Genomic DNA, 22,136 nt, shown 5'->3' on the forward strand with positions numbered 1-22,136 from the left:
GATCGATGCTCACAAAAAAAAGATGATTGAACTTCGTAAGCCTTCGCAACTATCAGACTATGACCGCTCCCTCGTGAAGTCACATGATGCAGATAAGAAAAGGAAAAGAGCATCAGGGAAGGATGTCCCACAGCTCGGACAACAGAAGCAACCAATGCAAAATCTTATTGTTCCTAATGAATATGGTTCCAACATAGAAGTCTATCGACCAGACAACTCTAGAGAAGTGTCGGTTCAAGCCCTTAATGCTTTTTTTAAATATACTGGTTTAACCTTGGATCAATTGACGGGCAAAGCTCCAATCTAGAACCTGGAAGTTGATACCTGGAAGACTTATAAATATGGCAAAAGTCTGTACAACCTTGCGGCTCTGAATGAATTGGGTACGCAAATGTACTTGCTCAACAAGTGGTACATGCAGGCGTGTGGCAGGGGTGAGCAGTGGATCTTTGTCAGATTTAGAGACCATCATTACTTCCGTGGCGTTGACATCTTACATATTAGTTTCAAAGAATTGCATCAACTATTCCACTTGGACGCTCTGGACAAATCAATCATTAGCTCCTTTTGTTTGTAAGTGATTCTTACTTTTATTTAATAAACTCACTTCCATGCATACGTGTATATAATTATCCTCACATGTAACTTATATTTATATACAGATTCCAGATGTCAGAGCTCCAAAGAATACAAGACACCAGTGTTGGCTTCATTGATCCTTATATCGTATTCAAAACCGATATTATTGTCAAGGACCACTGGGTATCTGAAGCACAGACGAATATCATGAAGTTCTTCGTGAAGCAGCACGACAAGACAACAATACTTTTCCCGTACAACTTTGAGTAAGTGTTAATAATAATGTAGTCTACACATTTTATGTAATATCAATACAACTTATATGCATGTACGTGTGTGTATAAACCAATGCAGGTTTCACTGGATACTCATTGTCATTGAGTTAAACTCAAGTCAGTTAGTAATCTTGGACTCATTGAGAAAAGAGCGAGCACAATACCAAGATATGATAGACATTATCCAGGGATAATTTCGATCTCTCGCGCACAACTATTATTGAATAGACTTTACCATAATTTATTAACGATCGTACATTATTGGTCGCACAGGGTTTGGAAAGAGTTTATTCGGCAACACCGCAAGGATTACAAGGCACCACTTAATGTAGTTGAAATACCAGTAAGTAGTACTATATATACTTCCCCACGTATTTAATTACTATATCGTACTTCAATTTACGTGTGAGATGATGAGAATAATCTTCTTCTCGTACAGTGGTGTTTGCGGCAGGAACCAGGTAATAACTTGTGTGGATACTACGTTTGTGAATTTATCACTGCATACATAAGAAGAACTCCTGAAGATATCCTCAGAGTACGTATATATCAAATTTTTATTTATTTTTAAATGAATATATATATATATATATATGTATTAATACTTTTCCTTTTATTTCAAATGCAAGACTGAATGGTTGAAACGAAGGGTCATGCAAAAAGACCATCTGAAAGCAGTTCAAGAGTCAATAGCAGGAGATCTTCTAGAAAAAGTGCTAAATCCCAACGGCGAGTTCTACTTTGATCTAAGGAACTAATGATGTAAATTAAATGTTTATTGATATCGTTATTTTCGAGAACAAGATTATGAAAGTGTTGTATATATACATATATATCTATAATATATATAGTTTCATACTTTATTCGAATATAATAATGCTCGAGATGAGAATTAGATGTAATTATATGCGTGCGTGTATTTATATTAGCAGCGTAGAATACGTACATAAAAACATATTATATATTAAACAAATATGTGTAACTGAACTGAAAACAAATTAAACAAAAAAAAAAGAAAAAGAAAAGGAATCTTTAGTCCCGGTTAGGGTTACCAACCAGGACTAAGAGGTAACACCAACCGGGACTAAAGGTCCCTCTTTAGTCCCGGCTCGATGACCCGGGACTGAAGGTTCCACCTTTAGTCCCGGGATCGTTGTCCCGGCGCGGTAACCAGGACTAAAGGCCATTACCGCCCGGGACAACAAGTCCATTCTGTAGTAGTGTTGTGTTCACTGTAGTAAGAATGTGTAGCTTCTCTATTCCATCTGCTCTTTACTAAATTGAATCCTCACTGGCTCACTATCACTATCTGTTACACTTTGCGGCATCAAGCGATTTGTGTTCTCCCCTATATAGAATTGAACCAAAATTTGTTGTTTGTCCTTATGGTGCTGGTTTTGGTCACATGTTGGCTGATTCCTTGGTGCTCGGGAACATGGTTATCGGGGTTTATGATGTATCAAACTTTGTAATTTCGTTGAACAAGTAATGAAAGTGTTATCGTTGTGGGAAAAATGCCTCTATCTAAAACTAACGTTTCGGTTAGAACAAACGAAACTATTATATCAGAAAACGAAAACTAGGCCCGTATGGATCCTTAGAATTGAATTTATTTTAATAATCATAATTTAAAAACATATTAATTAAGCTAATATGATTGTATATGGATTATATTTATATATTATTGTTGGCTATACGAGAGAGATACTTATGTATTGTATTTCTATTGTAGGGGAGCGAGTGGAAAAATATGTTATAAATTGCAAAGTAGAAATATAGAATATTGATCTATAGAATCAACTTACATCTCTCACCCTATAAATTGGAGATAATCTTATATGTGAACTTTAGAAAGTAGTGTAATACTAAATTCTAAGCTAAATAGCCTAGTTTATTAAGTAGATTTTAATTCCTCCAAATGAAAAGATCCAAATGGCATCTTATATGAATTTCCTTGATATGTCAATGGGGTGTCTTCCCCGTGTGCAGATCTCATTCTTTATAAGGTTTGTGAATGGTGAAACTGGCCGCATTGTATTTGTCAATTGCAAAGCTTCAGAACTAACTGCAGACCTGAAAACAAGTGTAACCATTGTTGCATTAACTGATCTCTCCCTCTCCTTATAAGAGCATCTCTAAAATCTACTATCTAAGTTATCATTTTGAGAATTATTTGTGCAAATGTCGTTTTCCATATATTTATATTTTTCAACATATTTTTTTATCTTGTACGCAGTCTAGAGAACAATTCTCGCTCTTTATCTTTGGCTAGCAAGAAACTCTGAATAGAGGATATCTACATTTAGATATCCAATTGAAGTGCCTGTTTGAGTGTAATTTATTTTACCAAAATCTCTAATCCTATAAATTCGAAAAGATGTAAAAAGTCTCTTGGAGATTCTCTAACACGATTGGTTATGAGTATTGCTCTGAGGGACCTCCCAAAGAAATTTGCATGCATCTTAAAGCAACTTACATAGTGTTTGGTTCGGTCCTATGTAACGTAATCCATTTACGTTGTTAACCGTTTGCGTTAAGTTCTGTTTGTTTCAGCCTCAACCGCAATCAGATCCCCTGATACCGTAGTATACAAATCGAATACGCCTCCCAACCTTCCGTAATCGGATAGCACGGCCGCACAGGACCCGGATAGCCCAGCACGACACCCCGCATCCATCGTCTTCGACTTGGCGTTTTCTATCATCTCGGCGAGGCGTTTCATGGCGACTCGTCGATATCGCCGCAGTAGTTTCTCCTCCACCCAGTCTTCCGCAGTCCGTCCCTCCTCCACCCAGGCTCGTCGCCACAGGCGAGCGCGAGGAGGAAGCCCACACATCTGGCAAGGACGGCGGCGGCAAGACTACTGCCCACGTTCATCTCCAAGGACGGATCTACACCGGCTGATGGGCTTAGGGCAGCAGCAGCGTGGACGCAGATGCATCTCAACCCAAGGCTGGCTGCGCAGTGGTGGCGCCGGTCATGGTCTTTAGTTCTGTGGGCTTGTGTTTCTTGCTCTGCGCCGGACTGCTGGGAGCTCTCGCACTGGCCGGACAACTTGCCGCCGGGCAGTTTCTGATTCCATTTACGTTACAGTGCAGAAACCAAACAATTCTGATTACATTGGCGTTTGCGTTACCGTTCCTAAACCAAACAACACCTTAATGTTAATTAAATCTTCATAATTAATTTGTCTACGGGTTTATCCATACCTGCGTTGAGTCCAGCCCATGTACACAAAAATATTCTGGACCCAATCTACTGCTGTCGTTTCGCCTGTTCTTTCGCACGCGTGTTGAGCGATGTTGTAGCGCCATTTCATCCAACTAGATGGAGACACAACCGAGGATGCACGGCGGTGCAAGCGGCAGGTGTGGTGGCAATTGCAGACGGAGCGTGCTGCGTGCGAGCAGCGCCCAGCAGCACGTCGCGGCGCTGAACCCGGCCGGCCGCTGCGCGCGGCGCGCTCGCACCCTGCTATGGTCCGGTGTCTCCTAGCCGTGTGGCGTGCCGATGCGCCGTGCTTGCCGCCTGCCGGGAGTATATGTTTGTACGTCCGTGCCGCCCCCTACCTGGCTCTGCTCGCCCGCTCCCTCTCCACCACAACGCTGCCAAACCAAATGGCTACCAAAATATTGACTTGTCTGAATTTTGACAACTAAATTTTGGCCATTAACTAATCAGGTCCTAAAACAAATCACTTACAATTCTTTTGTGCAATACTACCAATGAAGTGATGAAGCACAAGAAAGAGAAACTGAGAGCAACATGCGTTATGAAACACTTGCAACACACATCTGAAACACTTAACGTACACTTGCAACATGCGTTTTCAAGCGTAATATTTAATTGTTGTTTGGACGAATGGAGGCTCGTCAACGCGGATCACAACGCCGGCGCGGAACGCAATGCTGCGGAGTGGCACGAGGGGGGAGGGGGTGATGCCATCAGGCGGGCGACTGCGTGGCGCCCGGCAATAGGGCGGGCAGGTGTGGTCCCCTGTGGTGGAGTCGACAGCGCCGGCCAGCTGCGCTGTCCCGCGGTGAGTGTTCCTCGCATTGGAGAAGGCGAGCGGTGGACGAGTGATGCGGTGGAGTCAACCACGTCGGTCGGATGTCGTGGTGAAGAAGGCCACGACAGGATAGGAGAAATGGGAAATCAGCATCCAGTTTTTCTATGAAGAAGCAGTGAGGGGAGCAGGCGTATTGGGCTCCGCAGGCTTAGGAAAGGCGCGTGTCAACGGACGGACGTCCTGAGAAGAACATTACCGGGAAAAAAGTCGTCAAATGAGAGGACGAAGAAAACTCGACAATACTTTGGTTGATAACAAGTCCAATTTAGATAGGGAGGGCTTCTATCTCTATAAAGCAACTGCTTTACAACCTACTAGAGCCTCATTTTAGTGTATGAAGCTGATTGGAAGGATGGGAGAGAACAAAGGATGGTACTAGGCTTTCTATGAATGGTGAACCATAAATAGCAGAGATCGAGCCAGGTTAAATAGATCAAGGGAAATCAGAGCGAGATTTTCTTCTGATGGGTGAAAGAGGCTATCTAAAACTTCAACCTCATAGGCATTGCTCGGAAAAGAAATCACATCTGAAATCTGATAAATAGCATCTCCCATCAATAAAATTGAACGGGAAATTTATTATTACTATAAAATTTTCAGAGTAGTGGAATAATTTGTTATGGCGGAAAGTATAGTATTGTTCTTTGGTCCAACATTCATGGGATATTTGTTTGGAAGAAATGGTTTTTGTTTGCATGTGCAGTAAGCATCGCACGTGTCATTAGCTAGTACGGAAATGAACTCGGGGTGTCGGTGAAACAGCCACGCACCACCACACGCGTTGAACAGAAGTCACCAAACCCCCCGGCTCACGAGCTAGCGGAGGTTCAATAGAGTACTCCCGCCGTCCTCGTTTCCCGATAAACGGCTTTGACTAAATATATATTAAACAAAATTAATATTTATGATACATAATTAATATTAGAGGCTCTTGCGTTTGTACCTTTGTTTTGTATCGAAATTGTAATTTTGCCCCTATTTTTTTTGACTTTGTGAATTTACCCCTACTGTGACATTCACGAAGCACTAGTTTGCCCCTGCTCCATCATCCACCCCTAACGGTGTTAAACTTTGTACAAAAGGACATAAATGCCCATGCGATTTTGCCCCTGTTTGTTATGCCTAATTGTGATTTTATCCTGATTTGGAATTAGACTTTTTTATTGTATGCTGACAATTGATTAAATTTGGTCAAACATATTTGGCACAACTTGCAATTATTTGAACTCAGATTTAATATTGATAAATATTCAAAATTTTAGGATCAAAAGGATGGTCTCTGGCACAAGGCGCAGGATGGTCTCTGGCACAAGGCGCAGGGGCGGCGGCAGGACGCAGGTGATGGCAATCTCCAGGTGGCTAAACGCTCCCTCTGGACAGAAAGAATGATGGCAAAATTATACCAGATGTCCTTCCAGAAATGAATGGATAAGAAAACATGTGAAAGTTGATGAGAACGAACTACAGCCACATCGTTACTGGCAGAGAAAAGTTGCTTATATAATATACTAACATTAAAATATTTTTCTCGACAGAGCAGCAGCAATTCTAGTGAGTGTTCCAACCACAAAAGGCAATAAACTGAAGGATGGTTATCTCAATTAATCTGGCATAGCAAAAGTACAATTTTGAGTCTAACTCACCTGAATGAGGACTTTCTCACCGTAGATTTGCTTAACAGCAGCCATGAACTCTTCCATAAGCTCATCATACTCCTGCCATTAAGGAAAATGCACAGATAAGTTCTCAGCATACAGCAGCCATGAACTCTTCCATAGCCTGATTTAAGACTATGCCGAAACTTCAGTTAGATAAAGCACGCGGATTTCAGAAAACATCACTTGCCAAACAGTTTGAACATGTTAGTGCCTTTTGAGGAAAAGAAGGGTTTTTTTCTCAGCAGAAACATAACACAATAGGCAACTTCTGTATGTCATTTCCAAAACAAGAGAAGAACCAATGCTTTAAAAATATATGTGAAATCCATCTTCATCATATTCCTGAACCAGGTGCTTTCATATTTCAGATACTTTTTGAAGAAGTTTCTTTGAAACCTACTAGATTGCCTTGCTTTTTTTTTATTTAAAGGAAAGGTGCACCTACATTTGCATAAATTAACGTCAATACAAGAAAAGACAATTTGCTTCTATTTCCTATACAAGGGCCTATTACGAGATTAAGAAATATGATTTGTTTTCCCTAAACTGTTTTTTAGAAATAAGATTGCAAGACTAGAGTATGCCATGTTATTTCTCTCACTTTTTCCATCCTTCCATCACCATCAACGGCCTTTCCACACATTTCTTACAATAAAATAGCTACCGCAAAATGCATCAGTATGGGATACACCACCCCTAATAAACACAAACCAGAGTTACTTGACTCATGCACATCTTAACTAAATCACAGGTTGACAATGTTCATGTATTCATGTAATAATAACAAATAAACATCTTATCCCAAACCATCTCACTTGAATTAAAATCATTGTAAAAGTTTATACAAAATTACAGATATGACTCTGAAATCTGGAGCTCACTTATGCAAATAAGGCATACAACTGTGAAATGCAACCCAAAAGTATTTGAAATCCATAATTGCCAGATTATATCAAAATGCAGCACAGAAAGCATATTGCCAGGGCAATTGCACCTTTCCCAAAGAATGCCCCCATGATCCTTGCTCTCATCCGAGGCTCCAGCCTCATCCACCAATCCACATATCCCTTCTCCCTCCAGAACGCGTTTGCAGCAAGTCCAGCCTTCTCCTTGACACCCTTCCCAATTCTCACCGCCTTCCTCCCTCCAACTCCCCCTCCCCCTGCCGCCGCCCACGACATTCGCAGTGCGATCTCCAACCTGTTGGCCAGAAACTCCTCGATCACGTAGTACCCCTTGGCATTAAGCCAGGGCAACTCCGGGAAATCCTGGCACGCCAGTGCGGCCAGGTCAACTTCCCCCTCCCCGCAGCAGAGGAACCTCCCGCCAGAGATCTCGTCCATGGCCGCGACAAAGCCGTCGAGGTCAGCGAGGAAGGCTTCGGCGATGGTGATCGCGTCAGGGCACCGTGACGATGCGGGGGAGGAGGGGAAGAGGAGGATGTTGGCGAAGAGGAGCGCCTGCGCCCGGGAGCCCGCGGCGGCGCGGGCGAGGAGGCCCCGGGAGAGGCGCAAGAGGACGGTTGGCTCCTCGGCCCCGCGCGCGGAGGAGGTGGACGGGGACGAGTGGAGGACGAAGAAGGAGGAGTGGCCGCGGAGGTGGAGGCGGCGGACCATGGAGAGCAGCGCGGCAGCCGCGGCGGGGGAGAGGAGGGAGGCGGCGGCCACGGCGCGTGCGGCGGGGGAGAGCGAGGCGAGCCACCGGAGGATCGCGGCGCGCGGTGAGGAGGACGGGGAGGAGGCAGCGGCGGCGGCGGGGCTAGGGTTCGCTGCGGTGTGGTAGAGGGAGAGGTGCGCGGTGAGGGCGTCCATGAGCTCCTTCGTGGTGCGCGGCGCCGCGGAGGTGGACGCCATGTTGGGGAGCGGCCGCGTCGGTGCCGGTGGTTGGTCGGGACTCGGGAATGGGGAGGACCGGAGGAGTGCCCGCTGTGGTGGGCCTGGGCGCCTCTCCCGGTTCCGGTCTTGCCGTCTTGGCGGATAAGAAGAAGAGGAAGGGGTATTTCAGTCATTTCGCATCTGATTTTATGTGTTTTGTTTTTTTTAATCGTTTAATCAGTCTCTAAATAACGGACATCCAAACCAGGGGTAAACGGCCTCTTCGTTTCAAAATAACAGGGGTAAAATCACAAAGTTGAAAAAACAGGGGTAAAATCACAATTGAACCTCTGGACAGGGGCAAAAACACCGTTTTCCCTTAATATTATTAAATAGATATTTAAATCTAAATTTTTAATAAATTTATTTGATGTTAGAAATGTTACATGTATTTTTTATAAATTGGTAAATCATGGCGACAGACGTTTAGAGAGGGACGATGCGGACGCGCGGGCCATCGCGCTCGCGTCCCCAGGTGTGGGTTCCCGCCTTCCCGGCTCGATGCATCACCGTACGCCGAACTTTCCCCGCTTCTCTGTTTGTTTTGATGATTGACGTCTCAAAATCGCGATCGCACGCACGGATCAATAGCCTCAACAGTCTCCATCTATCCACGCGCCTCCGCCCAACTCATCTCATCATATATCTCTCGCAGAATTCCAACAAACCAACCGTAAAGCTCTTTGTGCCAGCAGAGCGGATCGGCGATGGCTTGGGTTTAGTAGCTAACACGAAATCAATCTCTCTCCCCCTCGCCCGTCCACATATCCGTGATGACATCGGCGGCGGTGGGGGGGCGAGCCGGCGGCGGGCCGCCGGTACTGGCGGTGGAGCAAGGCCGACTTTTTCCCGGAGCCCTCGTTCCGGAGCTGGCGCGCGTACGGCGGTGCGCTCTTGTCCACTGGGCCGCGACTGCGGGACCGCGTCACCAGCCGCTCATCCGAGGCCGTCGAGGCGGGGACGCTGCTCGCCCAGAGCGAGAAACCCGCTCCGGCGGTGCCTGTCGTGGGTGGATTCGGCTCCGTCGTCGGCTCGGGCGTCTTCGTGCTCACCGGCCAGGAGGCGCGCTTCCACGCCGGCCTGGCCATCCCTCTGGCCTACGCCGCCGCGGGCTTCTCGGCGCTGCTCTCGTCCTTCTACTACGCCGAGCTCGCCACCGAGATCCCGTCCGCCGGCGGCTCGTTCTCGTACCTGCGCGTCGAGCTTGGGGACCTGGCCGCTTTCATCGCCGCGGGGAACATCCTGCTCGAGGCCGTGGTGGGCGCCGCCGGCCTGGGCCGGTCCTGGACGTCGTACCTCGCGGCGCTCATCGGCCGCGACAGCGACGCGCTCCGCATCCACGTGCCGGCGCTCGCCGACGGATTCAATCTGCTGGACCCGATCGCCGCCGTCGTCCTGTGCGCCACCTCCGCGGTCGCCGTGTCCGGCGCGCGCCTCACCTCCACCGTCAACTCGATCGCATCCGTGGTCGGCATCACCATCATCGCGTTCGTGATGGCCGCGGGCTTCTCGCACTTTGAGCCCGCCAACCTCGCGCCGTCCTTCTTCCCCTTCGGCGCCGCGGGCGTCTTCCGCGCCGCTGCCGTCGTGTACTGGTCCTACACGGGGTTCTACATGGTGGCCACCATGGCCGAGGAGACCAAGAACCCCGGCCGCGACGTGCCGCTGGGCCTCATCTCGTCCATGTCGGCCATCACACTCGTTTACTGCGCCATGTCCCTGGCGCTCGTGGGGATGCAGCGGTATAGCGACATTGACGCCAACAAGGCCTACTCGGTGGCGTTCGCCGCGGCCGGGATGAAGTGGGCGCGCTACATCGTGGCACTCGGCGCGCTCAAGGGCATGACGAGCGGCCTCCTCGTCGGCGCGCTCGGCCAGGCGAGCTACACCACGCAGATCGCGCGCACGCACATGATCCCGCCCTACTTCGCGCTCGTGCACCCCAAGACCGGCACGCCCATCTACGCCACCATCGCCGTCACGCTCGGCGCCGCCTACGTCGCGCTCTTCTCCAGCCTAGACGTGCTCGAGTCCGTCTCCTCCATCAGCACGCTCTTCATCTTCGCGCTCGTCGCCGTCGCGCTCCTCGTCCGACGCTACTACGTCGCGGGCACCACGTCACCCGCGCAGGCCCGCACCTTCCTCGCCTTCCTGGCGCTGATCGTCCTGTCGTCCATCGGCCTGTCCGTGTACTACAACTCGGGCTACGATGCTCGGTGGCCCGGGTACGTGGTGTTCGGCGCCCTGTGGGCGGCCGGCACGACGGGGCTGGCGCTGTTCGCGAAGCAGCAGCGCGCGCCCAAGGTGTACGGCGCGCCGCTCATGCCGTGGCTGCCGGCAATGTCCGTCGCCACAAACCTCTTCCTGATGGGCTCTCTCGGCTCCCTGGCCTACATGCGCTTCGGCATCTGCACGGCGGCGATGCTTGTCTACTACGTGCTCTTCGGCGTGCACGCCACCTATGACATGGTGCACTCTGAAGGTCAGACGACATCGGCGGCAGACGCTGCCACCGACGGCGTGGAGCAGAGGAAGATAATGCCGGTGTGAGACAGCGGATGTTAATTTCATGGTTAATTGAGCAAAAGGTTTGATTTTTATTGTATGCCATGACAGTGTGGATTTGTAGGATACGCTTGAGTCAGGTTTGTTCAATCGCTCTAGTTAATTGGATCCCTCGTTCAGATTAGCTCATCTGTTTGCTGATTGCTGAAGCAGCTCAAACAAAAAAATTGGTTTGCGCAAAAGATGACATTTTCTTTTGTTCACTTCGTTAACCTCGTGATTCATGAACGCCTTTGTTGTCATCAATTATTTAATTTAATGTTGTGCTTTGGTTCAGTGCAGTTTGTAGAAAAAACACATACTCCTAGCTGATGATGGAGATTGGCAGAAAGGAGAATCATTACCAATCATATCAACTGTTCTTATGGATGGTCCTTTCAATCAATGCGTCGAAAGCAAACAAAAAAGTATTCCAATTTTGCTAAAAACAAAAGAAAATGTTAAGTCGCCTATAATTAGGGATGAAAACGGATCGGATACGGACGGATATCACCGATATTACATTTGTTTTCATATTTCTGTCCAGATTCGGATTCGAATACGGATAGTGTCAACTATGTCGGATAGAATACGATTGGATATCGACATCATAAATATGCGATTTGAGTATTCGGATACGGATACGATATCGGATATTAGATATCTGGACTCGGATACGGACAGATCTCAACCCCTCTAAACAGATTCGGTTTCGAATACGGTCGGAAAATATCCGTACCGTTTTCATCCCTACCTATAATGTCTGATTTGTTTGCCCTTCAACTTAGTAACACCCCAACTTTGCAAAAGAAAATAAAAGATAGGCTACAATCTGTCATACTTTTCATACTGACTATTACTAATAGAATATAGTGAAATATTTAATGGTTACACGTGCCTTTTTTTATAACCAACTTACACTTACCTTTGGTGAGTTAAAGATCACATGCTTACATTGTTTGAAATAAAAGATGGACTACAATCTGTCATAGTTTTTCATACTTCTCTGCTTTGTTTTTCAGCTGACTATTAACTTAAATTCATAAAATATAGTGAAGTATTTTATGGTTACACCTGCCTTTGGTGAGTCAAAGATCACATTCTTACATTGATTTTGGGTTTCAGGTGCGTCCTTTTTATTAGTTTGACGGCTCGGGAGTCCCAATGGTGTATTGATGATGGTTTCTATCTTTATTAAATGACTTGCCACGTAGGCAAAACGCTGACATGGCAACGTAATTAATGAAGAAAGAGAGCAAAAATCCTAGAAATGGTTTCCTCATGAAGAAATCAGGTCTTCTCTTGACTCAATGCACCAAGAAACTATGAAATCGCCATTGGGGAGAAACCACCAGTTTTTAGAGGGCTCGTGCAGCAGTCCCATTGGAGAAAGAAGATAGAGTTGGGAGAGAGCAAGAAAAAATAATTATTACTCATAGAAACCATGAGTTGGAAATCAGTACTTTTTCTGTGCGGTATCCTATGTTATAGAAACTACTAGTTTCTTTCATTGAGACTGCCCTTAAAGAATTAAGAGGCATGCATTTTTTTAATACCATGTTTTCTTTTTTACTAAAGAAATGGGCTGTATTTTCTTGAGTAATCAGGAGGGTCCGTTACTGCTTAGCTTTATTGGAAATGTTAAAAAAAAAAGTAAATGCTACAAATAAATTCAGGAAATAGAAAAAATAAAGCATGAAAATAAGCAAGGAAAGCAAAAGACAAAACTATATTTATATCTCTTACTCCCTATGTTCTAAATTATAAGTCACTTAGACTTTTTTAGTACATCAAATTTAGTATATATTAGACCAATGTTATGTCTATATACATAGCAGATTCAACATATCAAAAAAAAAGTTAGAGCGACTTATAATTTAGAACGAAGGAAGTATAAAGCCAATCCTCACTACAAGTTAACATGCAAGTCATCCACATCATCTTTCACTAACTATCCACATCATCTACCACCAATAGGCAATAGTTACGTCATCTCACTAACTTCCAACCTCTTAATACAAGCTATCCACATCATCTCTAGTAAGCGCAATTACTACTTTTAGTATATATGAAATATAAAATATCTTTTATAATTACTAGATTAATGCCCATGCGAATAATAATGGTTGGATAATTACCAGTGTTTTGAGTAAACACCAACGAGTAAATTTGTATTATTGCGCGTTGGGTCCGGATGGTGTGCCAACAGACACAAGGTTTATACTGGTTCAGGCAGAATGTCCCTACGTCCAATTTGTGGTTGCTGGTCGTGTTATTAGCACTGAAAGATTCATAGTAGGGGTTATAAACGGGCGAGAGAGGGACAGGTCCCAAGTCTCTGATGGAAAGGTTGAAAGGACGCTAAGAGCTTGGTTGCTACTCAACTGTGTGTTATGTGATGCGTGGTGTGTTGAATCGATCCCCCTTTCTTTAGTGGGGTGCCATGCCTTCCCTTTTATAGACTAAGGGAAAGCAGGAATTACAGATGGGAGAAAGAAGAAAAACCAGAGTCTAAGGAGGTCCTTCAAAGGTGCCGAGTCTTCCTTTTCCTCTGAGCAAGTCCCGCTGACATGGCAGACGGTGCCAGGGATAGCTTCATGCTAGGTGCATATCCGCTACTCCTAATAGGGCCACACTCTAGCTCTATCAGCAAGTGATCACATCCCATCCCGCCCCTATGGGAGGCGCGACGGACCAGGATGCCGAACCATGACCCTATGGGGAGCAGACGACGCAGTGACCCCACGTCCGTTTATTGCAGATGATGTGAGTTTCCTCCGGGGCCGTAGTGGTTGTCGTATGCTTCCATCAGGATCCATGCCCGAGGGTGAATGCCGACGCCCATAACACTGTAAGACAAAAGTTGGCGCCCACAACACTGTTCGGGCTCTGACATGCCTTGAAGGGCTTCAACCACCCATCTTGTCATATCCTGATAGTACTTTCCTACAGGCATGCAGGGTATGGTTCTTGGTATTACGGTTGATTTTGAGTGTCCTGCCTTATCTGCGCGCATAGTTATGAAGGAGCAGCATGTAGACGTCGGGTGAGGCGGAGCCAATCCCTAGACATCGGGTGAGGCGAAGCCAGTGCCTAGATGTTGGGCGAGGAGGAGTCAGCCCCCGGACGTCGGGCGAGGCGGAGCCTGCCCTTAGACATCGGGTGAGGCGGAGCCAGCCCCCCAGACATCGGGCGAGGTGGAGCCAGCGCCCGGATGTTGGGCGAGGAGGAGTCAGCCCCCAGACGTCGAGTGAGGCAGAGCCTGCCCTTAGACATCGGGTGAGGCGGAGCTACCCTCGGACATCGGGCGAGGTGGAGTTAGCCCTCGGACGTTGGGCGAGGCGGAGCTAGCCCTCAACGTCGGGCAAGGCGAAGCCAGCCCCTGGACGTCGAGCGAGGCGGAGTCTTCCCTCAGACATCGGGCGGGGCGGAGCCTGCCCTCGGACGACGGGCGAGGCGGAGTCAGCCCCCGGACGTTGGGTGAGGCAGAGTTCGCCATCAGACGTTGGGCGAGGCAGAGCCAGCCCCCTAGACGTCGGGCGAGGCAGAGTGTGCCCTTAGACGTCGAGTGAGGCGGAGCCTTCCCTTGGATGTTGGGTGAGGCGGAGTCAGCCCTTGGACGTCGGGCGAGGCGAAGTCAACCCCCGGACGTTGGGCGAGACGGAGCCTGCCCTCAGACGCTCAGGGCAGGGCCCATGGTCCTAGTGGACAGACGAGGAGTGACCTGGTAAGCGGTGTAGTCGCGCTCTTGATTGTGTGGATGAGTCAGCGTTCGATGGTTGTTAGCTTCTCCTCTTCAGGTACCCTAATATTGGTCCCCGATAGTAGCCCCTAAGCCCCTGGGTGATTCGAGCAGAATGGCCTAGGGGATTTTTGACTTGCCAGCGGGTGCACGTGAGCGCACCTAGTGGGTGTAGTCCCCGAGCCTGTGGAGGAGTAGGATACTCCTTCGAAGGGTTTTCCGAAAGAGAGGATTCTGAGAGCCCTAGCCCTCCATTGTTGCCCACGGCCTTGCCCTGAAGATGCAATTTCTTCTTCGCTGAGGTTAGACCCTTCGTGGGTATGGTCGTGAGATTTGGTGGTTGTTTACCCAGATAGCTCAATTGGGATCCTAACATCCCGTTCATGGGGATCCGGTCAGAGTCAGCCCGGCTGAATCTTGATTACGGGCCAGGACTCCCGTGAAGCTTGTGTGCCTAAGTTTTGGCCAATCGCAGGCCCATCCTTTGTCGTAAGGGTGCCTTAGGATGGCCATCAAAATCATTGATGGGCGAGCCCTCAAACTTCTGGGCCTAGCTGGGCTGGAGGAACGCTTTTTGACCTATATCCTCTTGCTGGTAAAGAGTTCTGGTCTACCTGGGGAGGCGAAATGTCCGGTGCGACTTTTTAGGGAAAGGATAGAGATTGGGGGCGCATATCCCGCATGGTGACGTGGTGGCGAATCGTGGTAGGCATGGAGATCTAGGTGGATGGTTGCCTTCCTCGCATCCGTTGCCCCTATAAAACCAAAGGGTTCGCCCCTAGGGTTTCATACATTGCCTCCTTGCCTTTGCATCTACAACCTTCGCTGCCAATCGCCTAAGCCTCCCGCATCCGCGTATTAGCCATCGTCGAATTCGCATCCACCACTCTAATCCTCCAATGGAGCCATGGTGCCGCTCTGATATCAGCCTCTAGCGCTTGGAGGGACTCGTTCGCCGTGGTCTCCTTTACGCATGGACTGCCATCGAGGAGTGGCGGCTGCCCGGCAATGAGGACGCGCCATCACCGCCTGATGGCTATGTCGTGTCCTTCGCTCACTTCCATGAGCAGAGATTCACCACCCTCGCCCACAAGTTTCTTTGGGGATTGCTGCACTACTACAAGGTAGAGCTACAACATCTTGATCCCAATGGAATCCAGCACATTGCGGTGTTCGTCACCCTGTGGTGAGGGGATCCTAGGGATTAGTCCCCACTTCGACCTGTGGCAGTACTTCTTTGTCGTTACCCTCCTGAAGAAGCGGGAGAAGAAGTGGGAGCTAAGAGTGCCGATGGGATGTGCCGGCATTCAGCTTCGCAACAACTACATCAATGAGTATCCGCCGATGCATCTGTCGACCTCCAACAAGGGGTGGCATTCGCATTGGTTCTACGTCAAGAACGACGCACCCGCCCCCTTGCCAGAGTTCACCAGGCGCCTTATCGAAGAGGTCCTAGAATCATGGAGGAGGTGGGGTGTCCCAGAGAAAGACAAGAAGAAAATCCAGGACCACCTCGCCACCTTCCGAATTCTAAAGGAGAGGGGTGTGAAGGGGTCGGGGATCATCAGCATCTACCACGCGTGGAGGGTGGCGCCGCTGATGAGGCGCTCGCTCCCCCTACACATGATGGTGCCCAGGGCGTCACTCGACAGGATGGCGCTCGCCGAGGGAGCACTCTCCCCCTCTGAAGTGGTGCTGTGCATCAAGGAGGCGATGGAGCCTCTATGGGACGACGCCGGCTTTGTCCTTGACTTTGCATATCTAGTGCCAGGGCATCCCCCAATGCTGATAGAACTAGGGTACATTGTCTTCGTAAGTTTTCTTCCCTCGTGCCTCCTTTTTAATTGAACTCCTAACCTCTTGATGCTGATATTGAGATAGGGGGACCAGCTAAAGAAACTCGTCCTTATGGATCTTCTGGCTCCACTACCAAAGGACCTAACCGTGACGATGGCCAACCACGCCGCGGTTGAGCGATAGGGGAAGGCGAAGGAGGACGAGAGGAGGAAGAAGTAGCAGAAGTTACGTGTGCGGGAGCGCGGGGAGGAGACCGATAGTGACAATGATGATGACGAGGAAGAAGAAGAGGAGGTAGTAGCCGACAATGAGTGGGATGACCTAGAGAGCGAGGATACGTTGACAGGTATCCACTCGTCCATGTAGGGACCCTTCCTGTTCCACACAAGGGAAGGTGCGGCCGTGAGGCCGGAGGAGGCAGAGGCAGGCCAAACCATCGGCCTGTCCTCAGAACAAGTAGGGCCTGGTGTATTTGCCGCCGCGCCCAAGGTGTCAGCGGAGGGGAGCTGCCCCGCCACAGTCCCTCAAGAGTTAGTAGGGGCGGGTGTATCTACCGCCATGCCCAAGGTGATAGCGGGGTCGAGCGGATCTACTGCCGCGCTCGAGGTGCCGAGGGAGGGGGATGGCTTCGCCGCTGTGCTCCTGAGTACAAGGGAGGTGAGCCCCTCGGCCCGGGAGCAGGGGGCGGGCACCAAACGACCTGTCCTGAGGAGGCAGAGCAAGGACCTAGGGGTTCGTCCCCTAAACGTATCCTGCGCCCAATGGTGCCAATGTAAGTTATTGACTTATCTGTTTTTCTCTGTTTTCAGCGTGACTTATGTCTTTTGTTTCTTGTAGCGTCCTGAGACGGGGCCACTCTTTGGCGCTGGTGCCCAAGAAGAGTGTCGCCATTCAGGCGAGGCGGCGGTCGTCGCTCGCCGTCGCTCTTGTTTTAGGCGAGGATGGAGCCGGCGTCACAGCCTTGTCGGCCGGTCGAGCACCACCCACGGTGGTGCCCGTGACCTCGATGGGGCAAGCGGTCGCTGAGGTTGAAGGAATGCCCTCGAAGGTCACCGAGCAACCGACGATGGAAGTGATTCCGCTGCCGACGTCGGAGCGGATGGAGCTGCCACTCGCACTTGTGGCGCCGACTGCTGTGGGTGGGCTGCCGCCGGTCGAGGCCCCTTCGACACCGATGGAGGTGACAGTGACTGTGACAAGCTAGGCACAACTGGACGTAGTCTTGGCGGTGCTCGAGGAAACAGTGCGATCCACGCCACCGGCGGCCCAAGTGATGGCGCCCGACGTGGGCCGGTCGGAGGGAGGCGCGGCCGAGGGGTCCCCAGGCACCGTGGCAGTGGTGGAGAGGACCAGCTAGGAGTCACCCTTGGACCTGACGTCGGGGGGCAGCCACTCGGCCGCGTGGGGCGAGCCACTGCTCCAGTGGATGGATCAGCAAGACTCGTCGTCAATACTCTTATCGCTCGACGATGCTACCAAGAGCATAGAGTGGGAGAGTCTTAACAGAGGGATATCGGTCATGCTAGAAGCTCTAAACCAGGCCAAGGGTGTCCTGCGTGACGTCATCGTTCCTAGAGGCCAGGTATTCACTTAATCTCTCCTCTCGCTTTTTTCTTTCTTCATGTATCTTTGTGTTTTGACATTGATCTTCTTTCAGTCCCTTATTGCTCGTAGCCGGGAGAAATCCCAGTTCCTTCGCGAGCAGAAGGAGAAATGGGACCGCCTCGATGAAGAGGCCTAGCTGCTTGGGGATGTGAGCGCCCAGCTTGCTATTGCCCAATAGAGGGTGGCTGAGCTGACTCCCCTGGCCGAGGAGGTGGCTAGGCTCCGACAACAGGAGGCCGAGGCGCATCGGGACACGAAGGATGCTGAGAAGGCGATCTAGTATCTGTCGATGAGGGCGTGGATGGACAAGGAGGTGGCCGCCAGAGTATGGAAGGAGCAGGACGAGCTACTCCAGAGGGGCGCTGAGGCCCGCCAGCGGATCCTCGACCCCCTGGCCGAGGTGGAGAAGGTGCGGGAGCTCAAGCTAGGAACCGAGGAGAGGTCTGTGGCCCTGCAGTAGAAGGTGAACCTAGATGCCGAGGCGGTTGCCTGGCTACGTAGGGAATGAGATGAGCTACGCCAGACTGTGGAGAGGCTTCGCTCAGAGCGTGGCATGGCCTGCGGAGAGCGTGACCAGGCCGTCCGAGAGGGCAACCAGGCGCAGCAGAGGATCAGCTCCCTGTAGGCCAATCTCAGAACCATGGTAGCCCGAAGGCTAGAGGCTGAGAGCGTCTCCGCCGGGCTAGTCATGGAGCTTACTGAGGCACAGAGGATCCTTCAGGCGGAGAGCGAGGAGCACGATCTCATGCGTGCTACCGTCGGGGTGGTCTTAGACGACCTGGAGGTGGCGCGATCGGAGGGAACTAGTTCGCTTGCGGCTTGTGCCATAGATGTCATGGCATGGGTGCGCCAGCTCGAGAGGGAAGCTCTTCTCTCTGGGATCACCCAAGCCTTCGCCATCACCTGCTCCAACTACACTGATAGTATTGACTTGGAGACAATGAGCCTTGGCTTCGCGCCTGGCTACGAAGCCTCCGAGCTGGATGAAATAGAGAAGGCGGTGGCTCCTGTCGTGTGGAACCTGGCGGACAAAGTTAAAGAAATAGTTCTCCCACAGAGGGGATAGTTAGTCAACTAGGTTGGGTAATCTTGGATAAGCATCATTGTACTCTAGACAATTGCCGATCCTTTCGTATTATAAGAACAATTTCGTAACTTCGTTATTTTGTTTTGTTTGATTGAATTTGTTTCCTTCCCTTTTTGTATGCGAGAAGAGAAGGCTCATGTGTTCCGACCCTTCCATTTGTTAAGACCATAGGGCCCAAGGTGTAAGGGGAGAACTTTGACCATGCTAGTGAGCAAAGACACCGTAGCCGCTGAGGCGTAGGTGTTTGGTAGTCTAGCCAGACATGACCATTTATTTGTTTCCACAAACCTTGCCACTAGGCTTAGCGTGAAGACGAGGTCTGACGCAGCGACTATTTTAGAAAAGGTATACTTATACCTTTATCAGCCCTCGAGTGAGGTCTGACCCCTTTGCCGCTGCTAGGGTTGGATGTCACTGAAAATCGAGGGAAGGACACCAAAACTTAGGAGAATGCATGTCTTGTATTCGCACGTACCATCTCCCTAGGATCTTAGCTATCATTCTACGACCGTACATTAGGTCTCCTTGTAAGTCCAACCTTCCTTGAGCCCCCGCGTCTGGTGGGGATTTGGTCAAGGGTCGGCTTGTTTTTTGTGACTGTCGCCCCGTCCATAGTTTCCGCAACAGGAGGGGTTTAGTTTACATCATTTGCCTTGACGGCTCGGGTGACGTGGTTGACAAGCTTGCTGACAGGCGTGTTTGAATGGAATTCAGTTCTGTTGCTTGTAATGGGGTCGGCAAAGCCCTCGGGGGGCATTCCGTTGCTCGTTAACCCTCCTTCCAACAGATTCCCCCTCAATGGGGAGTCTATGGGCTCGGCTAGAGGTTTGGCTCGAACGAGAAGGTTGAGATGACCTTGTCCGCTTCTATGCGGGACGGGCGAAGGCCGCTGGGGCTCATCTACGTTTTCTCCTCTGGATCTGTTTGACGCGAGGCGGCCTCGGGCCCTTCGCGAGCGGCCTTCGAACCTTTGTCTCTCAATCTAGGATCGGGTGGCTTGAGCCCCTGAGCCCCGTGGGGTTCGAAAGGGGTCGGCCGTGTTCCATGCATCACCCCATCCTCGGTTTTCGCAACCGGAGGGGCTGAGGTAACGACACTTGCCTCGACGGCTCGAGTGTCGAGCTCAATGAGCTCGCTAACGGGCATGTTTGAGTGAAATCCAGGTCTATCATCCGCTGACGGGGTCGGTAGAGCCCTCATGTGGCATTCCACTACTTCTTAACCCGCCGCCTGACAGATGCCTGAGGCGTTCGATAGGCTCGGGTGGCCCGTTGGCCTCTCCTCGATTGAAGATTCTGTGGGTTTGGCTCGAGGTTAGAATCAAACGAGAAGGGTCGAGATGTCCCTGTCCGCTTCTAAGCGGGGTTGGGCAAGGCCACAGGGGCTCATCTCGGTTTTTCTCCCCTGGCTCTGTTTGACACGAGGCGGCCTTGAGCCATTTGTGGGCTAGCCTTCGAACCTCGGTCGATCGCCGTTCATATTGAATGAGACGACTACTACTTCGTGATGCGACGCGAAGCATTGTGATGCGGCAATCACATGTACAATGCTTGGATGTACGAGATGATTGAATGGACAAATGTATAAATGATCATAGTTTAAGAAAAAACAGGGCCCGATAATGTTACCTCGATGGCACGAGTGACAGGTTCTGGGAGCTCTTTACCAGATATGTCCATGCAGGGTTCGGGTCCGACGTCTGGCGTAAACTGCATGAGACTCCCATTCCTCCGTATCTGTCATTCTGTAGCGGCCCAAGCCGTTTGATCGATTTGGGCGACCTGACAGCCTCTCCTTGATGGAGGTTCTGTAGGTAAGCTCCTCCAAGTCCTTCCCAAGAAGGTGGAGTTTAAGGTTCGGAGTGCGGAGACAAGGACTCTGATCGCGCTGGTGGACCAAAACGTCATAGCTGTTGAAGGAGCAGCGCGTAGATGTCGGATGAGGCGTAGCCAGCCGCCAGACGTCGGGTGAGGCGGAGCCAGCCCATAGATGTCGGGTGAGGCGGAGCCAGCCCTCGGACGTCAGGCGAGGAGTCATCCCCCGGACGTCGGGCGAGGAGGAGCCAACCCCCGGACATCGGGCGAGGCGGAGTCAGCCCCCGGACGTCGGGCGAGGCGGAGCCAACCCTCAGACGTTGGGCGAGGATGAGCCAGCCCCCGGACGTCGGGCGAGGCGGAGTCTGCCCTCAGACGTCGGGCGGGACGGAGCCTACCCTCGGACGTCGGGCGAGGCAGAGCCAGCCCCCGGATGTTGGGCAAGGCGGAGTCAGCTCCCGGACGTCGGGCGAGGCGGAGCTAGCCCTCAGACATCGGGTGAGGCGGAGCCAGCCCCCGAACGTCGGGCGAGGCGGAGTCTGCCCTTAGACGTCGAACGGGGCGGAGCCTGCCCTCGGACGTCGGGCGAGGCGAAGTCAGCCCCCGGACGTCGGGCGAGGCGGAGTCCGCCCTCAGACGTCGGGCGAGGCGGAGCCGGTCAGGCGAGGTGGAGCCTTCCCTCGAACGTCGGGCGAGGCGGAGTCTACCCTTATACGTTGGTCGAGGCGGAGCCAGCCCCGGGGGTCGGGCGAGGCGGAGCTAGCCCCCGGGCGTCGGTCGAGACGGAGCCTACCCTCGGACGCTGGGGGAGGGGCCCATAGTCCCAGTGGACGAACGAGGAGTGACCCGGTAAGCGGTGTAGTCGCGCTCTTGATTGTGCGGACGAGTTAGCATTCGATGGTTGTTAGCTCCTACTCTTCGAGTACCCTAATATTGGTCCCTGACAATAATTTAGTTGAACGAAAAGGTGCAACCTAATTACTCACATATGGTCCCCTATACTGACAGGCTCGTAAATGTTTTTTTTTGTAAGCACTCGGTGGCTATTCAGAGAAACGAACATAACATTTCTAATCCTTTTGAATTTAAAAA

The 22,136-nt window shown here is 50.4% G+C and overlaps 1 pseudogene; it reads left to right on the forward strand.

Moving 5' to 3' along the window:
• Window positions 1-9,228: 9,228 nt before the first annotated feature.
• LOC136529370 (cationic amino acid transporter 8, vacuolar-like) lies at window positions 9,229-11,136 on the forward strand (annotated as a pseudogene).
• Window positions 11,137-22,136: the final 11,000 nt, after the last annotated feature.

The sequence above is a fragment of the Miscanthus floridulus genome, chromosome 19 (genome assembly GCF_019320115.1).
Source record: "Miscanthus floridulus cultivar M001 chromosome 19, ASM1932011v1, whole genome shotgun sequence".
NCBI lineage: Eukaryota > Viridiplantae > Streptophyta > Magnoliopsida > Poales > Poaceae > Miscanthus > Miscanthus floridulus.